The following is a 20,563-nucleotide window of genomic DNA, read 5'->3' on the forward strand; positions in this document are numbered from 1 at the left end:
CACTAATATGAGAGTGGCATAAATGAAGAAAAAAAGAGTCCATAAAACTAGAGCAGAATCCTGGGTCTGCTGACAGCTGGCAAAATGTTTACCTTGAAAAGGCCAGGAGATGGGCTGTATTATTGAACAAGGAGACTAGTGCTGGATTAGCTCATTTATCTCTCATTTGCATTGGAACCAAGGGGAAGACAGCTGGAGGCTCATGTTTGCTATAGTGTAAATATCAGAACTGTAATACTCGATTAATTGGAACAAGTTCTGGAGGCCAGATACCAAATGAAGATTAATAACCCCAAAGCTGCCGGGAATGCTTTCAGAGCCTATAGACAATGTCTCTGCCTCAGCTTCCTCTACACATAGATAAAAGAGCTAAATTATTTGTTAATAGAACATGACTTCATGAGGCAATACCTTTTCAGGGCTGGAGTATATTTAAGCAAATATTGTGGCCGGGAGGAATAGATTTTCAGAGACATCTGAGAAAAATAAAAGCTGGGGGATGCTGTAAAGCATGATTAAAGGATTTTGCAAGGCACTGAGGTTAGGTAATTCTCATGTTTTCTCTAAGAGACTCCTAGATAAATCTCTTCCCTGATATATACATCCATTTTTATAACTGTTGCAAATGTTGAAGGATTATATATTATGTTCTTTATATTACAGTGTATATGTGATACACACACACACACACACACACACACAGAGAGAGAGAGAGAGAGAGAGAGGGGGTGGGTGGGTGGGTTGCTTAGGGTTGCTTAGGGATTGTTTGGTTATTATGGACCTATCTTGGGACTAGTTAGGGCATGGATTTGAAGTTCTGATGGTCACCCCCCAATCGCCCCCCAATCACTTGAGCACATTTTAAAACAGTTTTGCAAACTCTGTTACTTACTTTCATTGTAAAGAAAATCTGCACCCATAGCGTTGGTTTGCTTAACAACCATCTTCACTTGACAACTGTGATAGCCACTTTATGACTGCCCTGTTCACTTAATTACTGTCACAAGAAAGGTCATAAAATTGCGTTGGTCATTGGCCAACCAGTTTTACATGACGTATGTGATTGGCACATTCATAAATCAAGGTCATAAGTCAAGGACCACCTGTAAGGGGCGTGCCCATTGACTAGGCTCAACCTAGGCCAATCTATTCTTAGTCTGATCCCTTAATGGTACTGTAAAGGGTACCACGTACTTTCTCAAACCTATGTTTTCTGCAGGTAGTGAGACTTATAGGATCTCTTAGCAGGGAACATGAACCAGACATACAATATGGGAAGGAATATAATGGAAAAAAAGATAATGGACAGGCACTACTGCTGAGCATTTCCAAAATGACCCATCCCTTCTCTTATTATTGATTATGCAAAATAAAGCAAACCAAATATTTCTATAAAACAAATGTGGGGAATTGAGGCAAAGTTTTAATTACCTCACCCATCACAAAGTTTCTGTTCCTTCAACTTAGGGTCTAAGCAATCAAAAAAAAGTTACCACATCTTTACATAAATGAGACACATTTAAAATGCAACCGAAATACCTTTATACGCTAGAGAAGGCAATCCATCAGTCTGGGATGAAATATCATCAATATACGGATGATATTCAATAGTACATTGTCATCCAAGGTTAGGCTGGAGATGTAATGGCGGTCCATGCTTGGTGCTTAGAGGCTGTCAGAGATTGGATGGGACAAAACAATGTTAGATTAAATCCCAACAAGTGGGAAATGCTGTTCATAGGCAGTACGTTCTGATTCAGTTCTTGTTCCGAGATTGATTCTGGGCAAGATTGCATTCCCACAGAAGGAGGAGTCCTTGATTCATAGTTCCTTAGCCTGTGGAGGCTATAACCAAGAGAGGCTTTATCCAGATTCAGCTATATGCCAGTTGTTGATCTTTTTGAATGTAGAAGCCCTTATATAGTGATTCACATTATCATTGCTACAAACTTAGGCTTTAGCAGTGTATTTGACACAAGCTGCCTTGAAGTTAGCAGTTAGCTCAAACTGCTGCAGTCCAGCTACTAACCGGGATGACGAGGTGTAGTAGAATAATACTAGTGCTTTACCGATAGACTTCTGGATCCAGTTTGGTTTGATCTGTAAAGCTCTACGTAGTTTGCCTTCCCTGTACTTCCTGACCAGGTTCAGCTCAATCTGTTTGCTTCTCATGGGAGAGATTGTTGAGTGTTCCTTTTCTGAAAGATATAGGATTAGGACCTGGAGATCCTGCATCTCAGCAGTGGTCCACAGACTATGGAAAAGTTTGTCCCTTGTGATATTGCTCCCCTACACTTCTCACCTTTCAAAGGGCAATTAGAACCATATTGCTTTGAAGAGCTTTTGCCACTGATAATAGATAGCACGTCTTTATGAACTAATATTTTGAAGCTTGCTTTATGGCTGTTTTTATGAGTTTCTTACAAAGTGGTTTTATTTATTTGTGGAATTGTGAATCACTCAATGTCCTTGGTGTGCTCAATATATACATTTGTGTATCAATTTTAAAAAAGATAATATCCAATTTTTGTCAGATCCGGAGATTTCAGTGGAATGAAGTAAGGGATATTACAAGTAAAAGCATAACATTTGGTTACTTTGTAGGTGCCACCTGGGTTCCTGTCTATAAAGGAAGAGAAACATAATGAGTTTCTGAGCACCTAGGAAGATGTGATGGTAGAAATTCATTAAGTTATATATAGAGATTCCTATAAAAGCAGCAACATAAAAAAGCATGACCAATGATTTCAGTTGCTCCCAACTCACAAGGAAGACTCCCTTATTATGAGATGGGTGGCCATATAACTTTATTGATAAATAAATGAAATAAAATAAGCGAAGAGTATGCAGCCCAAGGCCCTAAAGTTCTGCATGTGCCCTAGTCCAAATATTATCACAAAATTGTAAAATTTAAATGTAGGGGGCAGGAAATGATGAGAAACATGATAGTTAAATATAAACTCTATATAGCTAAATATAAATTCTATATTTAACTATTTTAATTGAAATGTAAGTTATATTGGCTTATGCTTTGTCCATACCACAGTACTCACTGGAATATACTCCCTGAAATTTTACTTAGTGGCCAGAATGATCTTTGGCCCCCAAACATAGGCTATTTCCTACTTGAGGCAACAAAACTATCTCCATAATTAGCTGGACTTGATGTGTTTCATAGCTCAGCCAGTTTCTTGCTAACCTAGCCCTCCTCATTTATAGAAAAAGTATTAGAAATTCTGGAATCTATGCCTTAGTGTCTTACAAGATGAGCTTATTCTAACACAAAGCATGTTAATTTTCTGAAATTCTTGTAGCCCTATCCTTTCCAGCTTAATGAGTCTTGTTAAGATGGCACTGTGATTCATTCCTAAGGAAAGGATGACTTTTGGTTGAGTCAATGGCTGATGAGCAGTATTTATGCTTCAAGTGTACTGTAATACTACTAGTAATTTAACTATGAACTGCTCTAGGAAGTGTGAGGGGACTGCTGCTTATTTTGATGCGCGCTCAAAAAACTCTTCTGGTTACTGCAAGTGTCAGTTAAGTGAAGTAATGGTGTGGCCTTAGCAAATGGGATAGAGGGGAACTACAGTTTTGAAAAACTGAAGCAGTTTTTGAAACAGTCCTTTGTAAAAGGTTTTGCTGAAGTAAAATGTCCCTTTGAACTTTGCCAGGCCTACAGTTTCTGATTTTGAAGTGACCTGAGGAGACATTTTAGCTCTGCTGAACTTATATAATCGTTTTGTGGAAATTTAGCTTTAGCCTCTTATGCTTTTTCAACATTTCGCTCTAGAATAATGGAATAATTCACTTTTGTAAAATCCTTGTGTGGGAATATTATCATCTTTAATGTTTTTCCAAATGCTCATATAGCAAATGGGGATGGACAGGTTGATCTGTTGCCCTATAACTTGCTCTTTTATCCACTTTTGGACTACATTGAGAAGAACTATATTTTCTTCTTTTTTAACATCTATATATAGCTTCAGAGGCCAACAAAGAAAGACCCTGTAAATATCAAAGTTCCACAGAGAACAGGGACCTACCTTCTCAGAACATTGCTGATAGTTTATTAAAACAGGACTTCCTCTGTCTTTTGATGAACACAGCAAGAATTCCTTTGCTTTTTCATTATGAAGCCTAGAAGCTTCGTGCTTGATCAAATGTCTCTTGTCAATTGTTAAAAATAAGCTTCTGCTTTTTAAAGGATTTGATTTGGTATTTTTTAACTGAAGAATAGTGAGCTTTGTAATTTTGTCCTGGATTCACACAGGGAGGGCATTTTAAAGTTATAAGGGAGCAGCATCAGTATTCTGCAATGCTCATGATGGCATGAATGCAGGTGATTATTTTTTGTTTTTTAGCCCAGTGGGGAAAGTCTTTGTATGTATAACAATGAGAACACACAACATGAATACAGCAGTTGACTATTGGAGAACTCTCTTCATTAATATTAAAGGGATAGGATAATACAAAGATGGAGAATGAAAGCTAATGAATCTGCCATAAAGTAGAAATCAGCAATTTTTGTGGGTGAAGAAAATGATCTTGGGCAGGGACCCAGATGCCTCCTTTCAAATAGTTTTAAAATGTCACAGATTTCAACCAGTAAGGTTAGGTAAGGTAAATAAGGTTTTCTGAGCTCTCGTATAAATCTACCAAAATCTGGTAAAATTTCAACATTCTCGTGCAAGTCCATGCTAGATTAGCCAGTGGTTTTGAAATCTTCCAACAGTATGGTAAAATCTCATCTTTGTTTTTTTAACATTTTCATCTTTATATGACAATACCTGTTGATATTTGGGCAAGCAATTGCATTACTGATTTCAGAGATATGCACTTGAAATATCTATATGTGGAAGCTTGATTATTGGAAGCTTTTCTATTGCTCATGTCTTCAATGCCTGCTTAATCTTCAGCATTCCATACTTCCTTCATATGGCTTGCTGTCCACATTGCCAAGCAAGTATTCTCCATGATGACCGATAGCAAACAATTGTCTTTTTCCTGTGCAACAAGGATTCTTATTTATCTGCATTGTATATCTAAGAGGTTTGGGTTTCGCTCCAGCCTAAAACCTAGTAGTGAAGCCCTGCTCAGTTGAATATAGGGATAATTTTGTCATCTAGCTGGCTAATGGCATAGGGCAATATTGAGCACAGCCAACAGTCCAATCCCTTCTCTTCATCCCATCCCAAAGCAAAAGCCATTGTACAGTGGCAAAGAAGATGCCCCCCTCTGATGAAGAAATGACTCATCAGTGATGTTGTTGACCATGATAATGACTCCTGGAATGAAGGGAAAAATCACAGAAGTCAGTTGGGTAGACTTCTCAAGAGGCAATCGTGTGCCCCATGCCTCGGAGGAGACCCAACAGAAGTAGCCTTACAGTGTTTCCTCTGGAAAAGCAGCTGAGCAGATTACCATCTCTACAGAAGCCAGGGAGCATCATGAGGACATAGGCACAATGCTGATCTGAGATCGGCATAATTCTTTCATGGGAAAGGAGACTTCAGAATGTCAGTGTTTTAGGGCTTAGAATCTCTTAGCGTGTTGGCACCTCAGCCATTTAAAATGCTTCTATGTTTTTTGAGGTAAAGCTTCGCAGGGTGGGAGAGATTTTTGCAGAAAGAGCCTTAGAAACATTGCTGAAGTGTCTGGAGGTGGTCTCAAAAATATCTGAGACGATAATGGAACACTATTATATGCGCTTGATTATTCCATTTGATTTCCAACAGCATTATGTCATGTCATCCCCGTGATTCTAAATAGACCCCCCCCCCTTCAAACAGAACAATCTGTCTATTAAACTCTCTTAACTCAGCAGGTAAATAAAAGCTCCAAACATCGAACAGCCCCTTCCCAGCTCTTGTAGAAATAGCAAAGAATTGAAATGAAAGGTAAGATATTTTACTGGTGTTTTTCTCTTGATGGCAAGATGCAAAAAATGCCACTTAAATTTGCTTATCCTCATCCAAAAGACTCTCTCTAAGAAGAGTCTCACTATTTTGCTACTTTGCTTTCCTTGACATAATGAGCATTTACACTTGTAGTCTACAATTTTAAATGTCTACGAACAGATGTTTCTTTGAGAAAGTGACAGCTAGTGTAGTCAGGTGTATAAAAGCAAGAACGTTTAAACACACAGACAGCTTTTGTTGCCTTGGAAAAGATTCCTTTCTTTAAAAGTGAAGGAAAACTGTTTCCTTGCTTACCTGATATTGAAATAATTGCCTCAGTTCAGCTACCGCATATTTAATTTGGTTTCATTTTAGGTGAGGTGGAGGTGGGCGAGCTTTCTTCTTCTAATGACAAAACTATAATCCACAGCCTCACTCCTCTTTCCACAGTGGTTAGGTACAATGGAGAGATTATGGGTCTCAGAACAGCATCCAATGCCATTTTATCGTATACAAGTCAGAGTCTTGAGCCTTCAGCCCAAAGGTTATATATGCTTCTCGCAACTCTGTTTTTTTGTTTTTAATATGGTGGAAAAGACAAATTATTAAATGCAGAAGGGGTAATTATGCCTCTTTATTCAGGTTCACGATTTCACTGTGCTTGGAACTAATAACACTTCAGGTGAAGTATTGTTTATGATTTCATGAAGAGATTGATAAAAACCTATCAGTCTCTTCTTAAAAATCATACACGATACCTCAATACTACAAGGAGGATATTACAGAATTAGCGAGGGTTCAGTGGGTGACAGGTAATAGAGGATTAACAGGACAAGCTGAAGGACCTTGGGATGTATGGTCTGAAGGAAGCAAGACCTAGGGGAAAACATGATTGCCGTGCATAGGTACATAAAAGAAACTGTAGGCAAGAACTATTTTTCATTGCCACAAAACTAGGAATAGAAAGAATGAATATAAGTTGCAGCTGCCTAGATTTTGTTTAAATATAAGAAGAAAAAAACTTCCTGATAGGAAGATCCATAGCACAGTGGAACTGTCTACCAATGGAAGTTGTGGCTTCTCCATCTCTGGAATTGTTACATCTCGAGGTTGCTCAAAATGACTTTACTGCACATAACAGTGTGGTGCACTGGATAACAACAACAACAACAATACCATCAAACATCCACATCTGCCTATCCCAGGTCCTTGGTAAGGATTCAATAGGTAGACAAAAATGCCAAATCCAGTCTGAACATTTGGCTGACTGTGCAATGAATAATAATAATAATAATAATAATAATAATAATAATAATAATAATAATAATAATAATAATAATAATAATAATAATAATAATAATAATAATAATAATAATAATAATAATGGACCTTGGAGGTCATCTAGTCCAGCTCCCTACTCAAGTAGGAAACCCTATGCCATTTCAGACAAATGGCTGACTATTTTCTTCTTAAAAACTTCCAGTGTTGGAGCATTCACCGCTTTTGGAGGCAGGGTGTTCCACTGATTAATTGTTCTAACTGTCAGAAAATTTCACCTTAGTTCTAGGTTGCTTCTTTCTTTGGTTAGTTTCATCTGTTGCTTCTTGTCCTTCCTTTAGGTGCTTTGGAGAATAGGTTGACCCCTTCTTCTTTCTGGCAGCCCCTCAAATATTGGAACATTGCCTATGTCCCCTTTCATCCTTCTCTTCATTAAACTAGGCATACCCAATTCCAGCAACCATTCCTTATATGTTTTAGCCTCCAGTCCCCTAATCATCTTTGTTGCTCTCAACATCTTTTCTAGATTGTGGTGACCAAAACTGGATGCAGTATTCCAAGTGTGGCCTTACCAAGGCATTGTAAAGTGGTATTAATACTTCACATGATCTTGATTCTATCCCTCTGTTAATGATGATTCTTGTGAGTCCTTTCCAACTCTACCATTCTCTGACTGTATTTATTTGGGCTGTGCAGCACCTGAGGATTCCAGAAAGAAGCATGGCAATCTTTGAGATGTTGCAGATGGGTGCCATGTTCCTGCATTGACTTTTTCCAAGGGACTTTTGGAGACTGAAATCCAATTGCTGTGCAGTACTATCCATGCTTTAAATAATACATAGTCAAATTAGATTCACTTAACAAAACTTGGCTGACACAGTAGTTCTCTGGGCTATAATTTTGCTTAGCCAGACTTCATTGAATCAATCACAATTTTATTAAGACATTAAATCTTGGTTTGCAAGATTCACTGGCCAGATTCACATCATAGATTAATCTATAAGCAGGCAATCCAGAATGTGGTTTAGTCAACATCTGAACCAAGCCCTGTGCAAGATAGATCATATTGTGAATGGAAAAAAAATTGTTTAATTGAATCACCAGAAAAAAATCATTTAATATGTAGGTTTTAAACCTTGGGCTTCCTGCCACCATCCAACAAAAACAAGCATGCGGATGTTTTGTTAAGTGAAGAAAATGCAAATGTAGGTTTATGGCAAAGTGAAATATAATTTGGCCATGATTTATTACAGTACCTTAATTGTGACTATGTATTGTATTTGTCAAGCATAGCAAATAACTTGTAGGGGGGAGACATGAGCAACAAATGTTTGAGAGTTTCAATTGGATTCCCCAACCCATACATCTTGAGAGGAGCAGAGATAGTTCATCATGCTGTCAAATTATCCAAATATGAAATGCATGATGCTACTCAAACATTCAAGATTGAGCCTATAGTTACATATTAGTTCAGTGCTGGTTTACAAAACTGTAATTTTACAGCTGGGAAGGAATGACAGAAATCTGTCTCACTCACCCTCCCTTTCATTTTCCTTGTTACTATTGTTAGTCCTTAGGTAAGTAAAATTGCTACTGACTGTTTGCTGGGTTGATACAACCCTTCTAGCAATGATTAGTTTTAACCAGAGTTTATTTTGAAAGATGCTGAGGCTCTAGATGGAGTGCAGAGAAGAGCAACAAAATTGATAAGGAGTCTGGAAGTTAAAGCATGTGACGAATGGTTGAGGAAACTAGATATGTTTCAGATAACAAAGAGAAAGCTTAGGAGTGAGACGATAGTAGCCTTCTCATACTTGAAGGGCGGTCACAGGAAAGAGGGGGTTGATTTATTCTGCATAACACCTGAAGACAGAACAAGAAGCAAAGGGTGAAAGCTCATCAGAGGGAGATCTCTTTCCTCCTGTAGTTGTGGGTGCTCCATCACTGGATGTTTTCAAGAAAAGATTGAAGACTCATTAGTCCAGGGAGGTATAAGGATTCCTGCCATGGGCTAGTTGAATTAGAAGATCTCCAAGATCTTCTCTAGCCCTATGACTCTATGTTTTAAGAAGACACAGTGACTAGAATCATAGGCTGCAAATATTCAGTAACCCTAACAGAATGTCGACTTGTAAATCACATACACCATAAACCCCAGTGTGTAAGGGTTTGTGATGTACACATCCAACCAAGGCAAAGCCCCAACCATCACATTGAAACTAGCCCAATTTGTGCGGTGCCCAGTCTGAAGTGGAAAACTGTCAAGGTTAGTCTTATAGGTGAACTGACATAAAATTTCAAGGCTCCTGTTTCAGACAATCTGTGAATTAATCTAGGGTTTATCTGAACAATCCCTTCCTTGCTGCTTTCAGCAGAGATTTTTTTTTTCTGAGAAAATTTGGGAAAGTATCTGACAAGTTTCATTTGTTTCTTTGGTTTACTGGACTTTGGTGGTCTAAGCTTAATTAAAACATTGAGTTTCATTGACACCTGTGATTAAGCTCAAACTAGTTCTTCTCACCTGGCTATCAACTCAGTTTGGAATTTCCTCAGGGCAACATTTATTCTTTCTGTTTTCATTCCAGACTGAACAGCTGGAAAAGTCATCCTATCTTAATACATTCTGACTAAAATAGTAACACTAGCAGCAGTAATTGTAGAGCTGGGCTGCAAAGATCTGTATGGCCACTAGATGGCTAGAGTTTTCTCTATCTCTTTGCTGCCATCTAGTGATTTCTTGAGTGTCACAACAAAGATCTACTAACCCTAAATATTTAGTAGAACAAATATTATTAACAATAACATTTTTAAAACTTCCCTCTCCAAGGGAGAAGCTGCGTAACAGGCTGAAATTCAGTGGACTGTTCTTCAACATCAGATTTCTCTTTTACTGAAATACACTACTTGATAAAGGTGCAAAGCGATTAATACAAATGATTTGTAATTCATTTCTGATCCATAAAGTCAATAGCATTGATAAAGTGCATTTGATGTCAGTGGAAGGTCTCTGAGAAATCTGCATATATTTTAAGTCAATTTCTGCTGGCTTATTTGGCAGGAGATTATACATCATGGAGTAACAAATCAGATGCCTCCAGGAAGTTCACAAGGATGTAGACCAGTGGTGGGATTCAGCTGGCTTGCACCACTTCGGCAGAACTGGTAGCTAATTTTTTGTTGCCTAGACCCAGAAGGGACTTCCAGAAGTGGCATCTACACAGTTGTTCACATATTTGAATCCCACCACTGATGTAGACATGATACCAGCTTTTGTCTAGCATTGTTCCACATTAACTGATCTTTAAAGTACATTCTCCATGAATCAGGAAACAGTGTATAGTCATCAAGACTGGTAACTACCGCTAGCCGTTCCCTCAATGTATTTATCTTACAGTCACTAAAAATTATCTAAATTGTTGGCCAATTTAGATGGCGCAATTTCATTATGACTCAAGGCAAGGGATGAAGATTGCACTGCCTCTGTGATGGTTTGCACATACTCAGGAAAACTTTTTCTTCTAATCCTTTTCCTCTGTAATATTACTAAATTGCATTTGGGAAACTATGAGTTCCCAACTCCACAATAAAACCTCGCCAATAATTTGTTTTTGCTGGGGAAAAGGAAAGTGAGGTCCTAGTTTCTACAATGTGTTGGAAATTAAGGGTGCCTTCTGCTGGATTTCAGTTGCACCCTTGAAGCTGTAGATATATCTGAAGAGATGCTAGATAATTTAGCCTTGGGTCAATAAGTGTTATGTAGCCAGACCTGGGCAGCAAAAATCTGGATTTATTTACTGTTTAAAATATAGTTTTACAAAACTTTTAAAAAGAGGGCAAATAATAATAGTTTTTAAATTGCAAATTAAACCTCAGTCATATAGAAGTAAACAGTCCAGCCTTGCTTCTCTGCTGATAAAGAGGCAGTTCAAAAGCTGAAAACTGTCAGATTTCATGAAGCCAAACTTCATGAGATTGGTCTTTCCAAGAATACAGAAACATCTTTTCTGCAACTTTCCAGTGAATTCCAATTCAACAACACATGAGCATCTTTAATAATCAACTGAAAAGGTACTAACAGAGGACAAAACCAGACTCTAGAAAGAGTACAGAGAAGAGCAACAAAGATGATTAGGGGGCTGGAGGCTAAAACATATAAGGAACAGTTGCTGGAATTGGGGATGTGTAGTTTAATGAAGAGAAGGGTGAGGGGTGACATTATAGCAGTGTTCCAATATCTCAGGGGCTACCACAAAGAAGAGGGAGTCAAGCTATTCTCCAAAGCACCTGAAAGCAGGACAAGAAGCAACGGATGGAAACTAGTCAAGGAGAGAAGCGACCTAGAACTAAGGAGAAACTTCCTGACAGTTAAAACAATTAACCAGTGGAACAACCTGCCTCCAGAGGCGGTGAATGCTCCAACACTGGAGGTTTTTAAGAAGAGACTGGACAGCCATTTGCCTGAAATGGTATAGGGTTTCCTGCCTGAGCAGGGGGTTGGACTAGATGACCTCCAAGGTCCCTTCCAACATATTATTATTATTATTATTATTATTATTATTATTATTATTATTATTATTACATATGGGCTAACTTTTCTTCAAATGTATTGTATCTACAGGATGCAGAAACTCATGTGGTGATTAGATGGCAGCAAAGAGATTCATAATTTTGTTTTCCCTGACTGCCAGTGGTCAGCTGGGTTTTTGCAATCCTAGCAAAGAGAAGTTAGCTAGTTCGACGTCTTGAGATTAGATTTTGGGACCAGCTTTTGGTGGTGTATTCTTACTTTTTTTGAGTTTTCCCACCTATAAATCAGGGCAAATAAATGAAAATAAAGGAGGAAGGATGTGCAAAGGAGCAGAAAGAGGGGAAGGAAAGCTCTCCTTTGGTGCAGTCTGCTAAAAGTATAACTGCTTTTTAAAAAAAAATCCTTCTAATTTTTCCAGACCGCACGAGGCTGTGAAGAAAGGCCCCTCCCTATTTTTCAAGCCCCCTGACAGAGCTGAAAAAGTCAGGAGGACATCCAGATCGCTCATAATTTAATTAAACTAAAATATAAGCTCAGAGGATTAAGGAGAGGAGGATGAAGAGGTAAGAAGTAGATTAAGGTTTGCATCAGGGAGAGAAGCCTGGCTACTTGCACCTTGTTTCCTGGCTCCAAAAGAAAAGCTGGAGTCATATTTCACACGCATCAATCAGAATGGCAATAATTTTATATATTACCTTGCAGCATGTAATGTTTTATATTTTGTTTTCCTTCCAAATCCTACATAATTCATCTCTGTGGTTAAAAAAGAAAATAACCCACGTAATAAAAAATAGAATGAGAAGGAAAGATATGGTAAACTTTTGAAAGCACATTCCTGTTCCCCCCCCCCAGCCTCCCTGGATATTAATTGCAGCTGTGTTAAAGCTGAACTCGATATAGAGGGAAAGTTATTTTCTGAAACCTAGGCTTGTTGATTCCATATGTTTGTAAGTCAGAATTCTTCTGTGAACTACATATCATTTCATCTTAATTTTTCCTGCTGTGCTCCATTTTCTCTTTTTACGCACCATATGGAATCACTTATGCTGCGCTGAAAAAGGATGTTAAGTGGTCCTAAGAATGAACAATGATATTTTGTACTCACTCTTTTTACACTCTTTAACTAGTGCAATTGACTGTGGGGATATTAAGTCTGCGGGGAATATGACACATGCATATTCAAATTTCACATGCTACCAAGGATTCATTCCTCGCATGGTGATATGTGCACCCAGCAAGGATGCTAACAATGGTTAAGTCAGTGAAATTCTTACAAACTGACCCTTCAAATTTTACTGTTTAATATAACTGAATCATAGAGTGTTGGTTACACATACATACCTTACAATTTCTGCCCGACACAAAATTATTGTGACTGTCAAATGCGGTCAAATTTCCTGTTAGGAAATCCAGATAGTTCAAATGAATATAAAGGTTTTATTGCAAGTTTAAGTTCTCTACAAGAATCTGAGCTACCAATGGTCAAAGCAAATTGGCAGTAAATAAGAGTCAGTGGAATACAAGGTGGGCTGGACTGAGATCCCTTGTGGGTGCGAAGGGATTCAAGACTGGTGATGTGTTTGACCCCTCCTTTGGACTCAGCCTGGTCATCTCCTAAGTTGGACAGTTGCATGGTTTGGCACTTTAGGTAACAATAGCAATGTATTTATCTATTGGATAGATTTTTTTATCCTGCCTTTATCACTTTATAATAACTGAAAGGATTCTTTAGATATTATATGTGGTTTGAAAAGGAGATTACATAAATTAGTGGAGGATGATAATTTTATTTATTCATTAGATTAAAGGATGCTCATCTCATCTAGAAGTATTATGAGCAGCATACAAACATTAAAACTAGTAGGTTTTAAAATGACAAAACAATAAATATAACAATAAAATAAGCAGTTAAAAGATGGGGAGGAGAGAGGAATCCGAAGTACATAGAGAGGTCCGGAATTAATTAATGGAATCTTAGAAGAAAGGAAACTGAATTATTTTCATTATTCTGAATATACTGCATTTGCTTCAATAGGAAATCTTGTAATTTGTACCATTTTATACCAGCTATTAATTACCTATGTTTTATTGATTTAATTATTAACTCATAGCAAATACATTTGGATCTAACCCCAAATCAGAACACCTAGAAATGGTCTGTAACATAATATTAATAGGTGTTATCTCTATTCCTGACAATTATGATAATTATTAACAACTTCTGAAGTTAGAAACATTCGAGATTTAGTTTTGTTGAAGAGGCTGCAATGAATAGCAGCATATTTCAAAAAATTTCCAAGCATTCAGAATTAATGATGGATTAATTACTTCATTCCTTGTGTTCAGATAAAATTGTACACAAAGCATTTTGTCAATTATGTCTTATGTCAAACTACTGCATCAATTAATTATACAGTTTCCACAAAGTTATCCATCACACTGATTAAGGCAGATGAAAATAATTTCAAATAAATGGTGCTTTGGAATTGGAAGTGAGTATGACAAGAACTGGAAGCTAGATGAAACTTAAGGGGGGGGGAGTGCATGAAAGCAAACAGGCAAACCCCTTCCCATATGAGATTTTGAAAGACTTCAGTCAACTATCTGTATCTATTTGAGTTGATTCAAATCATGTCTATCAGGAATAAAAGACAAGAACCATACATGAAGTTCTAATTAAATTGATTTATTGCTCAGGCTTATACACAGAATACACTCAATTAATGATTAGCACCACTTTAGCACTAGATAAATGTTGATGGAATTCAAAGGTGTTCGGACTTAGTCCACTGTTAGCTATGTAGAGATTCTAGAATGATTCCTCTTTTGACGCTGCCCCCAGGTTTTGCCACTCCTTCTACTACAATGTCCTTGTAAATCAATGTATTGGGAAGGATGGACATATATGAAATTTGTGGAGCATCTTCCTAAAATGGGCTGTTTGGTGATATAAGAATGGACACCCTTATTCACAAATACACAATCCTGGTTCCATACCATTTATTCCTGGCACAAAGTAAATATTTAGAAATCAATCTAAGCATGTCCAAATATAATAATTTATTTTTTGTACCATGCTTATCGATGAAGACATCTATGTATAAGTTTTCAGCCGAGATCTCTATAAATGCCAACAGCATTTCCATGATATAAGAAAGAAAGTATTGGGAGATTAAAGCTAAAAAAGCCGGATATATTTTGAAAACACAAAATGAAAAAAAAAACAACCCTTTTTTTCTTAAGCATTTTGATTTTGTATAGAAGTTCATACCACAATATCACTTTCAAATTATAACACACGGGTTTGCGTTTTCTACTAGCAATGGAGAGTTGCATTCACAGTAGTTCAGAATGGCACTCTGGGAACACGTATCATTTCCAAACTATACATTTACAATGTAGAGTTGAGTGTGATAATGATGTATGTGTTGTTCAACAATACCATCGTTTTACCATTAATAATACTTATGTAGCTTCCATACACTAGGAAGATGTTCAGTTCAAATCCTGTGTGAGACATGGTGCCGACTGAGGAGGAGCTGGGGTGATAGCACAAATTTCCCAGGAAAGAGGAAGGAAATTACATAAAGGGGGTTGTGAGACAAGAGGCAGCAGAGTCCAGAACTAGAAAGGAAACAGAGGAAGAGAGTAAGGACAGTCACTTCCTAGAATCTCCCAGGATATATTCATTAGGCCAAGAGTAGTAGTAGTTTAGTCTGGCAAGATTCTGTCTGTTGTGTGTAAGCAAGTAAAGAACTGAAACACTTGCTGAATTGCTCTTTGTCTTTGTTGGGCTTTGCAATTGGAGCAATGTTGGAATTATGCCAGCACTGTACTACAAACTCACCTTAGCATTTACAGATCATACAATATTCAAATGAGTGGGGTACAGGTTGGAGGTCACAGCCTTACAGAGCCTCAGCCAGAACTTTAGCTTGCTAGGGGAGAACTTGTTTTGCACATGGTTTCAAGCTGCAGTCTTATCCATCACATATGGGGACTGTTTGACATGAAAGGGAATCTAATCAGCAAAAGCTGTCACCAATGAGCCGTGGTGGTGCAGTGGTTAGAATGCAGTACTGCAGGCTACTTCTGCTGATTGCCAGCTGCCAGCAGTTTGGCAGTTCAATTCTCATCAGCTCAAGGTTGACTCAGCCTTCCATCTTTCCGAGGTTGGTAAAATGAGAATCCAAATTGTTGGGGGACCAATAGGCTGACTTTGTAAACTGCTTAGAGAGGGCTGTGAAGTGATATAAAAGTCTAAGTGCTATTGCTATTCACATTGTGATCTGACATAGTTCCTATGGGGACAATTGAGCAAACAAGGATGCAACATCTCACCTTGGACTGGCTTGTTCACAAGAGCTGAAGCCCTGGCTTATTAGTTATCGAAACCTTAACAACCAAGGAAGGACAATGGACTGGCTGAAAGAAGGTAACCTGGTTGAAAATATGTTGCTTTTTCATCTTTCTAGAACCAATCAGGGCATCTCGTGAACCAAATCATCTTGAGTGGCTTTATATGGACTACCAAAGAGTCATCCAAACTCCAGTCTTTATGCGATTGGGAGTGCAAAATATGTTGTGCACTCAGATGGATGGTGAATTCATACTTCTTAGTAGTCATACACTATGCTAGACTATAGGTCTGCCAGGGATAATTATTCTCCCACTTTTTGAGAGAATTTCAGAGTAGAATTTTTGTGTTTGAAAAAGTAGGTGAGCTACATTCAGCATTTGCCACCTGCAGAGGTCAAGTTGCAGCTGGAAGCAAGGATGGTTCATTTTTAAACTGACCTCCTCTTAATTATACAGGTAGAGCTTTTATGTGAACATTGGGATTTGGAATGGAACAAAAGCTGCAATTTTCTATAATAGCTTTGAGAATCTTGAGCTGTGCGACCTCATATTTATTTAAAATGGATGGGGCATGTCTGGCACTATGTGTGTGTGTGTGTGTGTTGTGTGTGTGTGTGTGTGTAGTTTGATACTTTCAAAGGAGAGGGAATATTTACAGGTACAATAGAAATAACAAGTACAGTAACTCAAATTTTGTTTTGTGTTACCAAAGAAAATGTAACAGAATTAAAAGAAGTTGTTGCATTCTGCTAATATTTGACCTGAATTATGGTCTCCCTTAATAAAGCTAAACCAGCTAAACCATAAGAATGTGCAAACAAACCTCTACAAATCTTCTCTCCCCCTCTAGAGATGTTTCCCCCCCAAATTGTCTTCCATCAAATAGAGAGGAGAATTTTGAGAGACTCATTGTGCATAGTTCTTCCTTAGGAGGAAAGGAGCAAAAACATGGAAGCAATGGAATATAAGATATGTGGAAAAAGAGAGAGATGCTCTCCCTTGTTCTCTCTGCTCTCCTCTTTCCCAGATAATGTTATGGAAGAAATCTGAGACAGGCATTGAAAAATTGTACATAGTTCCAGGGCATAAAAGCATTTTCTTCAAATAGCACTTTGTATATTTGCTGGCCTTCACAGTCATAGAATACTTGAAAGGTAGTTGAGCAAACTGAGCAAAGAGAGAACTATCAATGTGTGTTGGAACTACCATCTCAACAGGACCATTGTATACCAATTGTTGGGAGCAGGCAATCATCTTCATGCCCTGGAGGTATCTGGTTGACCATTGTTTGGAAAAGGACCTTACTAGTCTAATAGAACTTTGATCTGGTCTAGCGAGTTTCTTCTTATGATTTCATGTATTTGTCAATCTATGCGTGTGATATCTGACTCTGGAGATATTTCTTTTGTGCCCACCATGCTGCTTTTTGTTATGTATGTTGCTCAAGAAGTTGGTACACTGCAAGGCAAAATGCCAGCTTCCTGGTAGTATCTATTTTCAAGAAAATCTCTGTTTCCCACCCAGGCATCCTTCAATTTCCATCCCAACCTTTTTGCCTACCCCTGAGTTAATTATTGTTTAAACAGCAAGTAATGGCATCCTAGAATTTTCACATGAAAGGACTATTCCTTCTCTCCCCTCCTTCTATGTTGGAAAGTTATGATTCATCTTCCGTAGAGTGGGGATTAGGGATTAGGACAATTTTAATTCATTTTAATAGAATGTAATGGAATTCAATGGATTTTGAGAGTGCCTGGACAGTTTACAATATTTAAAGTCATAATTTAAACATAATGCACAATTTTAAAAACAAGATAAAAGAATTTTAACCTTAGGAGGACTTTTTGCGGGTTTTTTTTAGATTTTTTTTGTTTTTTGTTCTCTTTGCTTATAATGAACTCTTCCTTCCTTCCTTCCTTCCTTCCTTCCTTCCTTCCTTCCTTCCTTCCTTCCTTTCTTCTTTCTTTCTTTCTTTCTTTCTTTCTTTCTTTCTTTCTTTCTTTCTTTCTTTCTTTCTTTCTTTCTTTCTTTCTTTCTTTCTTTTCCCCTTTTCCAGTCCAACCCACTTCCTCCATTGATCACTTAGAGACATTATATAGTTGGATGGGTGTTGGCATCCTAATGATCTGGCAAGTGAATCTGACAAAATGTCATCCCTCCTAAAGTTCTAAAATGGCAAACATTTATCTTCAGCTGAGCAAAATGTGGTCGTTTCCCTCTGCTTGATTCCCAGCTGCCTGTGCATTCTTTAAATGTGAGTGACACATCCCACATTTAAACACAGCACAGCATCTTCCAAGGTTTGTGCTCCCAGCAAGAGAGGAAAAATAATAAGCAGCAGAAACACTGTGCAGAAAAAAGTAATTAGTAATCTGTGACAGATTCAGCCAAACTTAAGTCATCTTGCACTTATTTTCATAAAATAAAAGTGAACCTTTAAAAAGTGAACACCATACCACCCAAGATTGGGTTGACCTTACTTGGCTTATCTCTAGGAAGGCCTTGAAGACCTGGCTGATTTCCCCAGCATGGAGGATAACTAGTCCACACGGCTGGAGTAGACTTTTTGAGCCACTTTGTGTTTTAGTAGTCCAGGAAATGTATTTTTATTTACTGTATTTATACTTATTGAATTTTTAAATGCTATTTTTAAGTGCCTAGAGTTGTATTTGTAAGATGGGTGGACATATCAATCAAAACCAACCAATCAATCTTCTAGTAAGACCACACTTACTGGAAAACGTTATCACAAAGTATGCCACAAAGAAGAGAGGGTCAACCTATTCTTCAAAGCACCTGGAGGCAGGACTAGAAACAATGGATGGAAACTAGTCAAGGAGAGAAGCAACCTAAAACTAAGGAGAAATTTCCTGACAGTGAGAACAATTAATTGGGGGTTGGACTAGAAGGAGGTTGGACTAGAACAGGGGTCCCCAACCCACGGTCCATGGACTGGTCCAGGGCTGTGGCATGCCAGCAATTGGTCTGCACAAACAAGCAAAGCCCCATACGTGGGATGCAGGCAGCCCACAAAACCACACACTCTCCAGTCTGCGGAAAAAACTTTCTCCACTGAACTGGTCCTTGGTGCCCAAAAGGTTGGGGACCTCTGGACTAGAAGATTTCCAAGGTCCCTTTCAACTCTGTTATACTGTTTTTTGTCATTCTTAGAACCAAGCTTAGCTTTGCAAAACCCTTTTGAATGTTTTAGAGGACTAGAGAAAGTTAGCACTTAGGTTTTGCATTAAGCCTTCATTTCTTCTTACTGATGATTAGTGGATCAACAATGGCTGGACTTACACCTACTACTGAGCATAAGCCAAAATGTCAATGGAAACAAAATCATCTTACAAATAAACACAGCACATTAGGCTTGCTCATGCATTTTTAAAAATATATTTTAAATATGTTAAAATATCATTGGTAAATGCCAGTTCAAGAGGATAAGGAGGTAGAAGCAATGTGTGACTGACATGACTATCTTTTAATTGCTGTTGAACCACAGTTAAGTCCAAAATTTCCATTGCTAAGCAAGACAGTTGTTTAGTGAGTTTTGAGCCATTTTACAACCTTTCTTGCAGTTGTGAAGTTAGCAACATGGTTGTGAAGTGAATCTGGCTTTCCCACTGACTTTGCTTGACAGAGGGTGGCAAAAGGTGATCACATGCCCTCTCGGGACACAGCAACCATCATAAATATGAGTCTGTTGCCAAGCATCTAAAGTTTGATCATGTGACCATGGAGATGCTGCAACAATCGTTAAGTTGTGAAAAATGGTCATAAGTCACTTTTTTCAGTGCCGTTGTAGCTCTGAACGGTGACTAAATGAATGGTTGAAAGTTGAGGACTTTCATATAATAGTTGAGACATGTCATTTCTCATTTACTTTCGGAAGAACAGCTTCAACAACCCAGGTTTTCATAGCCCTGTGAAATAGTCTTAGAGACAGATCCAGTCTTAAGTTGAGGGGTACGAAGTTCCAAAGAAGGGAGCCCCTCACCAGGATGGCTTCCATAACCATTACACCATATTGTATGTGCTCAAAAGCAAAGACGAGGTTGCAATATCTGGCTGAACCTGACACGGCATCTGCAATTTCTGACGTTAAACCTGCAGTCTTCCTTTATATTCCCAAAATGTTCTACCAGTCTCTTCTTTTCTCTCTCCATAATCTTGCAATTAATTGGCCACAATTAATTTGGCACAGATCTCATCATTTAACATGATCTTTCTAATTATTTGTCTTATCTGGAAGATAAATGGAGCGATAGCATAGAAAAATATTGTCCTATTTAAACGCTTACTTCTAAATTCTTGCCATAAATTTCATTTACGGTCACTTACATCATGGTAATTGCTTAGGAAACTCCACGTCATGTTAAAAAAAATGCTGAAAAATGTGAAAAACTAGTGATGCATTGAAGACTTTTTAGAAGATACTTGGACAATTGGCTCTAGGAAAGCTGAAAAAAACTGAATATAAGCACTCCGTATAGGG

Source organism: Vipera berus, assembly GCF_964194415.1.
Source record: "Vipera berus genome assembly, chromosome: 10".
In the NCBI taxonomy this organism is placed as follows: domain Eukaryota; kingdom Metazoa; phylum Chordata; class Lepidosauria; order Squamata; family Viperidae; genus Vipera; species Vipera berus.